Source organism: Rhinopithecus roxellana, unplaced genomic scaffold (assembly GCF_007565055.1).
Source record: "Rhinopithecus roxellana isolate Shanxi Qingling unplaced genomic scaffold, ASM756505v1 contig433, whole genome shotgun sequence".
NCBI lineage: Eukaryota > Metazoa > Chordata > Mammalia > Primates > Cercopithecidae > Rhinopithecus > Rhinopithecus roxellana.
This window is the reverse complement of record NW_022143192.1, coordinates 1-13,168: the sequence shown is the minus strand read 5'-3', so window position 1 is coordinate 13,168 and position 13,168 is coordinate 1. Positions and strand designations below refer to the sequence as shown.

Genomic DNA, 13,168 nt, shown 5'->3' with positions numbered 1-13,168 from the left:
TATAAAATATACACATAATAGATATCGGTATAAAATATAGACATAATAGATTTAATAGATATAGTTATAAAACATAGACATAATAGATATAATAGATATAGATATAAAATATAAACCTAATAGATATAATAGGTATAGGTATGAAATATAGACATAATAGATATAATAGATATGTCTATAAGATATAGACATAAGCTTCTTCTCCGAGAAAACACCAAATGGCGGATGACGCCGGTGCAGCGGGGTGGTCCGGAGGCCCTGGTGGCCCTGGGATGGGGAACCGCGGTGTCTTCCGCGGAGGTTTCGGCAGTGGCATCCGGGGCGGGGTCTTGTCCGTGGACGGGGTCGGGGCCGAGGCCGCGGAGCTCGCGGAGGCAAGGCCGAGGATGAGGAGTGGATGCCCGTCACCAAGCTGGGCCGCTTGGTCAAGGACATGAAGATCAAGTCCCTGGAGGAGATCTAACCTCTTCTCTCTGCCCATTAAGGAATCTGAGATCATTGACTTTTTCTTGGGGCCTCTCTCAAAGATGAGGTTTTGAAGATTATGCCGGTGCAGAAGCAGACCCGTGCTGGTCAGCGCACCAGGTTCAAGGCGTTTGTTGCTATCGGGGACTACAATGGCCACGTCGGCCTGGGTGTTAAGTGCTCCAAAGAGGTGGCCACCGCCATCCGTGGGGCCATCATCCTGACCAAACTCTCCATTGTCCCGGTGCGCAGAGGCTACTGGGGGAACAAGATCGGCAAGCCCCACACCGTCCCTTGCAAGGTGACAGGCCGCTGTGGCTCTGTGCTGGTGCGCCTCATCCCTGCACCCAGGGGCACTGGCATCGTCTCAGCGCCTGTGCCCAAGAAGCTGCTCATGATGGCTGGTATTGATGACTGCTACACCTCAGCCCGGGGCTGCACTGCCACCCTGGGCAACTTCGCCAAGGCCACCTTTGATGCCATCTCTAAGACCTACAGCTACCTGACCCCTGACCTGTGGAAGGAGACAGTCTTTACCAAGTCTACATATCAGGAATTCACTGACCACCTTGTCAACACCCACACCAGAGTCCCCGTGCAGCGGACCCAGGCTCCAGCTGTGGCTACAACATAGGCTTTTTATACAAGAAAAATAAAGTGAATTAAGCCTGTTAAAAAAAAAAAAGATATAGACATAATAGATACAATAGATATAGGTATAAAATATACATATAATAGATATAATAGATATACATATAAAATATAGATATAATTGGTATAATGATAAAATACAAATCTGATAGATATAATAAATATAGGTATACAATATAGACATAATAGATATAGGTATAAAATATACACATATTGATAAAGGTATAAAATATAGACATAATAGATATAGGTATAAAATATAGACATAATAGATATAATAGATATAGGTATAAATATAGATATAATAAATATCATAGATATAGTTGTAAAATATAGGCATAATAGATATAATAGATATAGGTATAAAATATAGACTTAATAGATATAATAGATATAGGTATAAATATAGACATAATAGATATAAGTATAAAATATAGACATAATAGATATAATAGTATAGGTATTAAATATAGACATAATAGATATAATTATAAAATATAGACATAACAGATATAGGTATAAAATATAGACATAATAGATATAGGGAAACAATATAGACATAATAGATATAATATATATAGGTATAAAATATAGACTTAAGAGATATTGGTATACAATACAGACATACTAGATAAATATATATAGGGTATAAAATATAGACATAATAATATAAATAGATATAGGTATAAAACATAGACGTTATAGATATAGGTATAAATATAGACATAATAGATATAAAGGATGTAGGTATGAAATATAGACATAATAGATATAATAGATATAGGTATAAATTATAGACATAATAGGTATAATTGATATAGGTATAAAATATAGACATAATAGATATAGGTATAAAATATGGACATAATAGATATAATCGATATAGGTATAAAATATAGACATAATAGATATAATAGATATAGTTATAAAACTTAGACATAAAAGACATAGTAGATACAGGTATAAAATATAGATATACTAGATATAATAGATGCACGTATAAAAAATAGATATAATAGATTCAGTTATAAAGTATAGACAATAGATATAATAGATATAGGTATAAAATATAGATTTAATAGATATAATTATAAAATATAAATATAATAGATATAACAGTTATAAGTATAAAATATAGATATAATAGATATGATATAGGTATAAAATATAGATATAAAGATATAATAGATAAAGGTATAAATATAGGCATAATAGATATAGATATAGGTAAAAAATATAGATATAATGGATATAAGTTTCAAATATAGATATAATAGATATAGGTATAAATATGGATATAGTGGATATAATAGATATAAGCATAAAATACAGACATAATAGATATAATAGATATAGGAAAAAATAACAGACATAATAGATATAATAGATAAAGATAGAAAAAGTAGACATAATAGATATAATAGACATTGGTATAAAATATAGACATAATAGATATAGGTATAAAATATAGACATATAGATATAATAGATATCGGTATAAAATATAGACATCAGAGGTATAATAGATATAGGTATAATATATAGACATAATAGATATAAGCGATATAGGTATAAGATATAGTCATAAGAGATATAGGTATAAAATATAAACATAATAGAAATAATAGATACAGGTAAAAAATATAGACATAAGAAATATAATAGATATAGGTATAAAATATCGACATAATAAATATAATCGATACAGGTATAAAATATAGACTTAATAGATATAGGAATAAAATATAGACATATTGAAATAGGTATAAAATATAGACATAATATATATAATAGATATAGGTAAAAAATATAGACATAATAGATATAATACATGTAAGTATAAAATATATACATAATAGATAAAATAGATATAGGTATAAAATATAGACATAATAGATATAATAGATATGGGTATGAAATATAGATATAATAGATATAATAGATATAGGTATAAAATATACACATAATATATATGATAGATATAGGTACAAAACATAGACATAATAAATAGAGGTATAAGATATAGACATAATAGATATAATAGATAGAGTTGTAAAATATAGACATAATAGATATAATAGATAGAGGTATAAAAATATAGACATAATAGATATAATAGATATAGGTGTAAAATAGAGACATAATAGATATAATAGATACAGGTATAAAATATAGACATAATAGATATGATAGATATAGGCACAAAACATAGACATAATAGATACGTTAGATATAGGTATAAAATATAGACATAATCGATATAGATATCAAATATAGATATAATAGGTATAATAGATATAAGTATAAAATATAGATATAATAGATAAAATAGATAGAGGTATAAATATAGATATAATAGAAACAGGTATAAAATATAGATATAATGGATATAATAGATATAGGTATAAAATATAGACATAATGGATACAATAGAGACAGAACAGATATAATAGATATAGGTATAAAATACAGACATCATAGTTATAATAGATAGAGAAATAAAATATAGACAAAATTGATATAATAGATAGAGGTAAAAAATATAGACATTATTGATATAATAGAGGAATAAAATATAGACATAATAGATATAAGTGATAGAGGTATAAATTATAGACATAATAGATATTATAGATAGAGTTATAAAATGTAGACATAATAGATTTAACAGATATAGGTATAAAATATACACATAATAGATATCGGTATAAAATATAGACATAATAGATTTAATAGATATAGTTATAAAACATAGACATAATAGATATAATAGATATAGATATAAAATATAAACCTAATAGATATAATAGGTATAGGTATGAATATAGACATAATAGATATAATAGATATGTCTATAAGATATAGACATAAGCTTCTTCTCCGAGAAAACACCAAATGGCGGATGACGCCGGTGCAGCGGGGTGGTCCGGAGGCCCTGGTGGCCCTGGGATGGGGAACCGCGGTGTCTTCCGCGGAGGTTTCGGCAGTGGCATCCGGGGCGGGGTCTTGTCCGTGGACGGGGTCGGGCCGAGGCCGCGGAGCTCGCGGAGGCAAGGCCGAGGATGAGGAGTGGATGCCCGTCACCAAGCTGGGCCGCTTGGTCAAGGACATGAAGATCAAGTCCTGGAGGAGATCTACCTCTTCTCTCTGCCCATTAAGGAATCTGAGATCATTGACTTTTCTTGGGGGCCTCTCTCAAAGATGAGGTTTTGAAGATTATGCCGGTGCAGAAGCAGACCCGTGCTGGTCAGCGCACCAGGTTCAAGGCGTTTGTTGCTATCGGGGACTACAATGGCCACGTCGGCCTGGGTGTTAAGTGCTCCAAAGAGGTGGCCACCGCCATCCGTGGGGCCATCATCCTGACCAAACTCTCCATTGTCCCGGTGCGCAGAGGCTACTGGGGGAACAAGATCGGCAAGCCCCACACCGTCCCTTGCAAGGTGACAGGCCGCTGTGGCTCTGTGCTGGTGCGCCTCATCCCTGCACCCAGGGGCACTGGCATCGTCTCAGCGCCTGTGCCCAGAAGCTGCTCATGATGGCTGGTATTGATGACTGCTACACCTCAGCCCGGGGCTGCACTGCCACCCTGGGCAACTTCGCCAAGGCCACCTTTGATGCCATCTCTAAGACCTACAGCTACCTGACCCCTGACCTGTGGAAGGAGACAGTCTTTACCAAGTCTACATATCAGGAATTCACTGACCACCTTGTCAAGACCCACACCAGAGTCCCCGTGCAGCGGACCCAGGCTCCAGCTGTGGCTACAACATAGGCTTTTTATACAAGAAAAATAAAGTGAATTAAGCCTGTTAAAAAAAAAAAAGATATAGACATAATAGATACAATAGATATAGGTATAAAATATAGACAGATACAATAGATATAGATATAAGATATAGACATAATAGATATAGGTATAAAATATAGACATATTAGATATAATTACTATAGGTATAAAATATAGACATAATAGATATAATAGATATAGGTATAAAATAGAGACATAATAGATATAGATATAAAAATATAGACAAAATAGATTTAAGAGATATCGGTATAAAATATAGACAATAGATTTAATAGATATAGTTATAAAACATAGACATAATGGATATAATAGATATAGGTATAAAATATAGACATAATAGATAAAATATACGTATAAAATATAGACTAATAGATATAGGTATTAAATATAGACATAATAGAAATAAGTATAAAATATAGACATAATAGATATAATAGATATAGGTATCAAATATAGACATAATAATGATAATAGATATAGGTATAAAATAATAGATATAGGTACAAAGTATAGACATAATGGTTATAATAGATATAGGTATGAATATAGACATAATAGATATAATAGGTATGGGTTTAAAATAAAGACATAATTGATATAATAGATATAGGTATTAGATATAGACATAATAGATATAATAGATATAGGTATAAAAATATAGACATAATAAATTTAATACATATAGATATAAAACATTGATATAATAGATATATAGACATAGGTATAAAATACAGACATAGTAGATATAATAGATATTGGTATAAATATAGACATATAGATAGATAAAGATATAAAATATAGACATAATAGGTATAATAGATATAGGTATAAAATATGGATATAATAGATATAATATAGTTATAAAATATAGACAGAGTAGATATAATAGATATAGAGGTTATGAAATATAGACATAATACATATAATAGATATAGGTATAAAATATAGACAGAGTAGATATAATAGATATAGGTATAAAACATAGACATAATAGATATCGGTATAAAATATAGACATAACAGATATAATACATATAGGTATAAAATATAGACATAACTGGTATAAAATATAGGTATGAATATAGACATAAGATATATAGGTATAAAATATACACATAATAGATATAATAGATAGATGTATAAGATATAGACATAATAGATATAATAGATATCGGTATAAAATATCGACATAATAGATATAATATATGTATAAGATATAGACATTATCGATATAATAGATATAGGTATAAAATATAGACATAATAGATATAATAGATATAGTATAAAATGTAGACATCATAGATATAATAGATATAAGTATAAAATATAGACATCACAGATATAATAGATATAGGTATAAAATGTAGACATAAAAGATATAATAGATATATGTATAAAATATAGACAGAATAGATATAATAAATATAGTTTTAAAATATAGACAATACATATAGAGATAAAAAATATAGAAAATAGATTATAATAGATATAGGTATCAAATATAAACATAATAGATATAGGTATAAATATAGACATAATAGATACCATAGATATAGGTATAAAATATGGACATAATAGATATAGGTATCAATATAGATATAATAGATATAATAGATATAAGTATAATAAATGGATATAATATATAACAGATATATATTATATATATAATAGATATAATTGATATAGGTATAAAATATGGATATCATAGATACAGATATTGGTATAAAATATAGATATACAGATATAATAGACATAGTATAAAATATAGATATAATAGATATAGGTATAAATATAGTTATAATACATACAATAGCTATAGTTATAAAAAAATAGATATAATTGATATAATTACACATAATTATAACAAGAGATGTAACAGATATAGGTATAAAATATAGATATAAAGGATAAAATAGATGTAGGTATAAAATATAGACATAATAGATATAATAGATAGAGGTATAAAATATAGACATAATAGATATAATAGATACGGGTATAAAATATAGATATAAGAGATATACGTATAAATACAGACCAAATTGATATAATAGATAAAGGTATGAAATATAGACATAAAAGATATAATAGATATAGACCATAATAGATATAATAGTTATAGGTATAAAATATAGACATAATAAATATATTAGATATAGGTATACAATATAGACATAATAGATATAATAGACAGCTATAAAATCTAGACATCATAGATATAATAGATATAGGTCTAAAATATAGACATAATAGATATAGGTATAAAATATAGATATAACAGATATAATAGATAAAGGTGTAAAATTGTAGACATTACAGATATAGGTATAAAATATAGTAATAATAGATATAGGTATAAACTATATATATAATATACATAATAGATATAGTATAAAAAAGAGACATAGTAGATACAGGTATAAAAACCAGACATCATAGATATAGTTATAAAAATAAAGACATAATAGATATACCTATAAATATAGACATAAATGTTATAATAGATGTAGGTATAAAATATAGACATAATAGATACAATAAATAAACGTATAAAATATAGCCATAAGAGATATAATAGATATAGGTATAAAATATAGACATAATAGATATAGGTATAAATACAGACATAAAAGTTATAATAGATATAGGTATGAATTACAGACATAATAGATATTATAGATATAGGTATAAAATATAGACACAATAGAGGTAATAGACATAGGTTTAAAATATAGACAGAATAGATATAATAGATATCCGTATAAAATATAGACATAAAAGATATAATAGATAGGGGTATAAAATATAGACACAATAGATATAGGTATAAAATATAGATATAATAAATATATGTATAATATTTAGACATAATAGATATAATAGATATAGGTATAAAATATGGAAAAAATAGATGTATTAGATATAGGTATAAAATATACACATAATTGATATAATAGACACAGGTATATAATATAGATATAATAGATTATAAGCATAAAATATAGTATAATAGATATAATAGATGTACGTATAAAAAAATAGATATAATAGATACAGGTATAAAATACAGACATAGATATAATAGATATAGGTGGAAAATATAGATATAATAGATATAATTATAAAAAATATAAATATATTAGATATAATTGATATAGGTAAAAAAATAGATAAAATGTATATAGGTATAAACTATGGTTATACATAGATATAGGGTATAAAATATAGATAAATTGATATAGGCATAAAATATTGACATAATAGCTATAACAGATATAGTTATGAAATATAGACATAATAGATATAATAGATTTAGGTATAAAATATAGACATAATTGATATAATATAGGTATAAAATATAAATAAATAGATATAATACATATAGGTATAAAATAAAGACACAATAAATATAATAGATACAGGTATAAAATATAGATATATTAGGTATAATAGATATAGATATAAAATATAGATATAAGAGATATGGGAATAAAATATAGATATAATAGATATAGGAATAAAATATAGATATAATATATAATAGATATAGATATAAAATACAGATATAATAGATATATATATGTATAAAAATAGATACTATGGATATAATACATACAGGTATAAAATATAGATATAACAGATATCGGATGAAATATAGACACAATAGATATTGATATAGGTATAAAATAAAGATAAAATAGATATAGGTACAAAAAAGAGATATAATATAATATATATAGATATAAATATAGACATAATAGATGTAACAGATATAGATATAAAATATAGACATAATAGATACAATAGATATAGGTATAAAATATAGAAATAATAGATATAGTTACAAAATATAAATAAAACAGATACAATAGATATAGGTATAAAATATAGATAAAATAGTTATAGGTATAAAATATTGACAAAATAGGTATAATAGATATAGGTATATAATATAGACATAATAGATATAATATATATAGGTATAAAATGTAGACATAATAGATATAATGGATATAGGAATAAAATATGTATATACATATAGGTATAAAATATAGATATAATTGATATAGGTATAAAATATAGACATAATAGATATAATAGATACAGGTATATATATAGATACAATAGATATAGGTACAAAATATAGATATAATAGTTATAATAGATATACGTATAAAATATAGAAAATATTGTTATAATAGGTATAGCTGTAAAATATAGATATAATAGACATAATATATATAGGTATATAATATAGACATAATAGATATAATAGATATAGGTATAAAATATAGACATAAAGATATAATAGAGGTATAAAATACAGACATAATAGATATAATTGATAGAGTTATAAACTATACCCATCATAGATATAATAGACAAAGTTATAAAATATGGACATAATAGATATAATAGATATAGGTATAAAATATAGATATAATAGATATAATAGTTATAGGTATAAAATAGATATAATGGATATAGACATAGGTATGAAATATAGATATAAAGATATAATAGATATACGTGTAAAATATAGATATAATAGATATAATAGATATAATAGATATAGGTATAAAATATACACATAATGGACATAATAGATATAGGTATAAAATATAGACATCATAGATATAAAAGATAGCTTTAAGATATAGACATAATAGATATAATATGTAGGTATACAATATAGACATAATAAATATAATATTTATATAGATATTATAGCAAAATAGGTATAATTGATACAGGGTAAAAAAATATAGACATAATTATGGTAATAGAGTTATAACTATACACTTAAAAGATATAATAGATAGAGGTATAAATATAGAAGTAATAGATATAATAGCTATAGGTATAAAATATAGACATAATAGATATAATAGATATAGTATAAAATATAGTCATAACAGATACAATAGATATAGGTATAAAATATTAATATAATAGACATAATAGAATATAGGTATAAAGTGTAGACATTATAGATATAAAAGATAAAGGTATAAATATAGACCTAATAGATATAATAGATTGTAATTATACAATAGAAATATAATAGATACAGGCAAAAATATAGACATAATAGATATAGTTATATATAGTTAGACATATTACATATAATAGATATAGGTATAAAAACATAGACATAATAGATATAATAGATATAGGTATAAAATATACACCTAATAGATATAATAGATATAGGTATAAAATAGACATAATAGATATAGGTATAAAATACAGACATAATAGATATAGGTATAAAATATAGACATAATAGATATACCTATAAAATATAGACATAACAGTTATAATAGATATAGGTATGAAATATAGACATAAGAAATATAATAGATATAGGTATAAAATATAGCCATAATAGATATAATATATAGCTATAAAATATAGACATAATAGATATAGGTAAAAAATACAGACAAAATAGATATAATAGATATAGGTATGAAATGCAGACATAATAGATATTTTAGATATAGGTATAAAATATAGACAAAATAGATGTAATAGACATAGGTATAATATATAGACATAATAGTATAATAGATATCGATATAAAATATAGTAATAAAAGATATATAGATAGGGCTATCAAATATAGATATAATAGATATAGGTAAAAAATATCGATATAATAGATATAATAGATATGTATAAAATATAGATTAATAGATATAGGTAAATATATATAATAGATATAACAGATATTGGTATGAAATATAGAAATAATACATACAATTATAAAATATAAATATAATAGATATAATAAAGTTATAAAATATAGATATAATAGATATCGGTATAAAACATAGTTATAATAGATATAGGTATAAATATACATATAATAGATATAATAGATATAGGTGTATATATAGACACATAGATATAATAGATATGGGTATTAAATATAGACATAATAGATATAATCGGTATAGGTATACAATACAGACATAATAGATATAGGTATAAAATACACATAATATAATAGATATAGTTATAAAATATAGACATAATAGATATAATAGATATAGGTATAAAATATATACATAATAGATATACGTATAAAATATAGACATAATAGATATAATAGATACAGGTATAAAATATACACATAATAGATATAGGTATAAAATATAGACATAATAGCTATAATAGATATAGGTATAAAATATAGATATAATAGATACAATAGATATATGTATAAAATCTAGACACAATAGATATAATAGATATAGGTTTAAAATATACACATAATAGATATAATAGACATAGGTATAAAATATAGATATACTAGATATAATAGATAGAGGTATAAAATATAGACATTATAGATGTTATAGATATAGGTGTAAACTGTAGACTAAGAGATATAGGTATAAAATATATACATAAAAATATAATAGATATAGGTATAAAATATACACAGAATAGATATAATGGATATAGGTGTAAAATATAGACATAATAGATATAGATATAAAACATAGACAAAATAGTTATAATAGATAAAGGTATAAAATATAGACATAATAGATATAGGTATAATGTTTAGACATAATCGATATAATAGATATAGGTATAAAATATAGAATATAGATATTATAGATATAGGTATAAAATATACACATAATAGATATACTAGACACATGTATAAAATATAGATATAATAGATATAATTGATATCGGTAAAAAATATAGACATAATATACATAATAGATATTCGTATAAAATATAGACATAAAGGATATAGGTATAAAATATAGACATAATAGATATAATAGATATTGGAATAAAATATAAACAGACGAGGAATAATAGATATAGGTATAAATTAGAGACATAATAGATATAGGTATAAAATATAAACATAATAGACATAATAGATATAGGTACAAATATAGACAAAATAGACATAGTAGATATACGTATAAAATATAGACATAATAGATATAATAGATACATTTATAAAATACAGATATAATAGATATAAGTTTAAAACATATATATAATAGATATACGTATAAAAAATAGATATAATAGATATAGGTATAAATTATAGACATAAGAGGTATAATTGATATAGGTATGAAATAGAGACATAATTGATATAATAGATATAGGTAAAAAATATAGACATAATAGATATAGTATATATAGGTATAAAATATAGACATAATAGATATAATAAATAGGTATAAAATATAGACATAATAGATATAGGTATAAATATAGGCATAATAGATATAATAAATACAGTTATAAAATATAGACATAATAGATATAGGTATAAAATAGAGACATAATAGGTATAATAGATATAGTTTAAAATTGAGACGTACTAGATATTATAGATATATGTATAAAATATAGATATAATAGATATAATAGATTATGTATAAAAAATAGATATAATAGATACAGGTATAAATACACACAATAGATATAATAGATATAAGTAAAAATTATATATATAATAGATATAATTATCACATATAAATATAATAGATATAATAGATATAGGTAAAAAATATAGATATAATGTATATAGGTATAAAATATGGTTATAATAGATATAAGTGAAAAATATAGATATAATAGATATACTAGATACAGGCATAAAATATAGACATAATAGATATAATAGATATAGGTGTAAAATATAGACATAATAGATATAATAGATATAGGTATAAATACAGATATAATAGATATAATAGATATAGTTATAAAATATAGAATAATCGATATAGGTATAAAATAGAGACATAATAGATATAATCATGTAGATATGAAATATACACATGATAGATATAAAGATATACGTATGAAATACAGACATAATAGATATAATAGATATAGGTATAAAATAATCGCAAAATTGATATGATATATATAGGTATAAAATATAGACATAATAGATATGAAAGATATAGGTATAAAATATAGACATTATAGATATAATAGAAATCGGTATGAAATATACACATAACAGATATAATAGATGTAGGTATAAAATATAGACAAACTAGATATAATAGATATAGGTATAAAATAAAGACATAATAGCTATAACAGATATAGTTATAAATATAGACATATAGTGATAATAGATATAGGAATAAAATATAGACATAATAGATACAATAGATATTAGTATAAAATATAGACATATTAGATATAATAGATATAGGTATAAAATATAGACATAATAAATAAAT

General features: G+C 24.0%; 2 pseudogenes; both read left to right on the top strand.

The window, feature by feature from the left end:
* The first annotated feature begins 218 nt into the window (after positions 1–218).
* Positions 219–1,099, top strand: LOC115896005 (annotated as a pseudogene).
* Positions 1,100–4,010: 2,911 nt separating this feature from the next.
* LOC115896007 lies at positions 4,011–4,887 on the top strand (annotated as a pseudogene).
* Positions 4,888–13,168: the final 8,281 nt, after the last annotated feature.